The following is a 3,205-nucleotide window of genomic DNA, read 5'->3' as shown; positions in this document are numbered from 1 at the left end:
AAGAGTATCAACAATCAACAGGTTGCTCAATGTTTTAGCAATTTTAGAAAAGTCCTTTATAAATCTCCTATAAAATCCTGCATGACCCAGGAAACTCCTGACTGCCTTAACATTAGCTGGTGGTGGTAATTTTTCAATTACCTCCACCTTTGCTTTGTCAACCTCAATCCCCTTACTTGAAATCCTGTGTCCAAGAACAATGCCTTCTGTAACCACAAAATGACATTTTCCCAATTTAAAACAAGGTTTGATTCTTGACATCATTTCAAGACAATGGATAGATGCTTAAGGCAGGATTCAAAAGAATTACAAAAGACAAAAAAATCATCCATAAATACCTCAATATATTTTTTAGCCATATAAGAAAAGATTGAAAGCATACACCTCTGAAAGGGTGCTGGAGCATTACAGAGTCCAAATGGCATCCTCCTGTAGGTAAACACTCCAAAGGGGCTTGTGAATGTTGTCTTCTCTTGATCTTGAGGGTCCACTGTAATTTGATTATATCCAGAATATCCATCCAGAAAATAATAAAAAGCATGACCAGCTAACCTCTCAAGCATCTGATCAATGAAAGGCAGGGGAAAATGATCCTTCCTTGTAGCAATATTGAGCCTTCTGTAGTCTATACACATCCTCCATCCTGTGACTGTCCTGGTAGGAATAAGTTCATGCTTCTCATTCTAGATCACTGTCATCCCTCCTTTCTTGGGAACTACCTGTACAGGACTTACCCAAGGACTGTTAGAAATAGGGTAAATAATACATGCTTCCCATAATTTTATTATCTCTTTTTGGACCACCTCCTTCATGGTTGGATTGAGTCTCTTTTGTGGTTGCACAACTGGTTTAGCATCATCTTCAAGGAGCATCTTGTGCATACACTTTGTTGGACTAATCCCTTTCAAGTCACCAATGGTCCACCCAAGAGCTGTTTTATGGCTCTTGAGCACTGAAACAAGCGCCTCTTCCTGTTCATGCTTCAGGGAAGAGCTAATGATCACTGGATATGAATCATTTTCACCTAAGAACATATTTCAGAGAAGGAGGTAAGGATTTGAGCTCAAGCCTGGGGGCTTCCTCCTCTACTTTAGGCGTGTGAACCATAGCCTTCTGGGGTGGTGAATTATCAACTTCAACTAATTCATACTCAGAGATAGGATCTAGAATGTCATCAAGCACCTCAGCTTTTAGTACCTCTTGAACAAGTGGTTCAATAATATCTATTTTCATATACCCTTCAAAATCATTAGGGTGTTTGAGAGCTTCAAAAACATGAAGGACCACCTGTTCTTTATTAACCCTCAGGGTCAATTCACCGTTTTGTACATCAATTAGAGCTCTACCTGTAGCTAAAAAAGGTCTACCAAGTATAATAGGGGATTTTACCTCCTCTTCCATGTCTAATATAACAAAATCAATAGGAAAGATGAATGGTCTTACTTTAACAAGTAAATCCTCAACAACACCCACATGTAATTTAATAGAAAGATCAACAAGTTGAAGAGAAATACGAGTGGGTTTTACCTCCTCAATTTGGAGCTTTTTCATCACTGAAAGTGGCATGAGATTGATGCTAGCTCCAAGATCACATAAAGCTCTCTGAATGGTGCATCTCTAATGGTGCAAGGAATTACAAAACTCCCTGGATTTGGCATCTTCTCAGGAAGGTTGTGTTGAATAATGGCACTGCATTCCTTGAAAAATACCACTGTTTCTTGTTCCTACCAACTCCTCTTGTGGGTCAACAATTCCTTCATAAATTTAGCATAGAGAGGCATTTGCTCGAGAGCCTCTACAAAAGGAATGTTGATCTATAACTTTTTGAAGACATCTAAAAATTTAGAGAACTTCTTTTCTTTGGAAGCCTTCTGAAGCCTTTGAGGATATGGCATTTTTGGCTTGTATTCAGGAGCCTTTGGCAAGGTAGGATAAGTGTCAAGAGAATCAGAGAAAGGGTTGTCTGCACACTTAGGAGGGGTGTGCTCTACTTCTTCCTTCTTCTCCTCTGGAGCTTCTTTTTCAACTAATTCTTTATTGGCCTTGGTCTCAGAGCCAGCTACTTTACCACTTCTCAACTGAATAACCTTGCAGTCTTCTCTTGGGTTCACCACTGTATCACCTGAAAACGTACTTGCAGACCTCTCAGGTAATTGCTTGCTTATTTGGCCCATTTGTACTTCCAAGTTTCTAATGGAGGCTCTGGTTTCATGTACAAAACTCATCATCATCTTCCAATTAGAATCTTCTTGGGATTTAGAGTTTGCCTGTTGAAAAGGTTGTTGTTGCTGAGACTAAAATTGGCGGTTATTGTAATTATTCTGTTGGAAGACTCCCTGAGAATTGTTGTTGAAATTCTAAGGTCTCTGAGATTGGTCTCTCCACCCAAAGTTTGGGTGATTTCTCCACCCTTGATTGTAGGTCTTAGAATAGGGATCATTGTTGGGATTTCTAGGAGCACTCCCCATGTAATTGACCTGATCAGAAGAAAATTGAGCAAAATTATAATTATCATTTTGCACAAAATTACCTGTCATGTCATACGAGGCTTCTTGAGGTGGATTTTGTGTGTTGATAGCTGAGACTTGCATGCCACCCATCTGTTGAGTAAGTAGACTTATTTGCTGAGACATAAGCTTGTTTTTAGCAAGAAGAGTATTAAGAGTTTCTACTTCCATGACACCCTTCTTCTGAGGAGTCTCAGAGTTCACAGGATTCTTGTTAGATGAGTATAAGTATTGGTTGCTAGCAACCAATTCAATAAGCTCAATAGTCTCCTCCGGTGTATTCTTTTTGTGCAATGAACCTCCTACAGAATTATCTAAGCACATCTTGGATATTTTCCCTAGGCCTTCATAAAAGATGTCTAGTTGAGTCCATTTGGAGAATATGTCCAGAGGGCATTGCCTAGTCAGTAGCTTGTATCTCTCCCAAGCTTCATACAGGGTTTCATCATCCTTCTGCCTGAAGTGCTGAACCTCTATCCTAAGCTTAGTCAGCTTCTTTGGTGGGAAAAATTTAGTGAGAAACTCAGTAACAACCTTGTTCCAAGTATCCAAGCTCTCCTTGGGTTGGGAATCTAGCCATAGTTTTGCTCCATCCTTCAGAGCAAACGGGAAGAGCATTAGTTTGTACACATCTGGGTTCACTCCATTTGTCTTCACAGTATCACAAATCTGCAGAAAATTTGAAATGAATTGATTTG

At 39.6% G+C, this 3,205-nt stretch overlaps 1 non-coding gene across 1 annotated transcript; it reads left to right on the top strand.

Annotated features, from left to right (window-relative positions):
- Positions 1-2,886: 2,886 nt before the first annotated feature.
- Positions 2,887-2,993, top strand: LOC127742295 (small nucleolar RNA R71). Its single transcript, XR_008003483.1, has one exon. It is a non-coding gene; the product is annotated as a small nucleolar RNA R71 (small nucleolar RNA).
- Positions 2,994-3,205: the final 212 nt, after the last annotated feature.

The sequence above is a fragment of the Arachis duranensis genome, chromosome 9 (assembly GCF_000817695.3).
Source record: "Arachis duranensis cultivar V14167 chromosome 9, aradu.V14167.gnm2.J7QH, whole genome shotgun sequence".
NCBI classification, from domain to species: Eukaryota; Viridiplantae; Streptophyta; class Magnoliopsida; order Fabales; family Fabaceae; genus Arachis; species Arachis duranensis.
The sequence above is the reverse complement of the archived record's forward strand: the minus strand, read 5'-3'. Positions and strand labels throughout refer to the sequence as shown.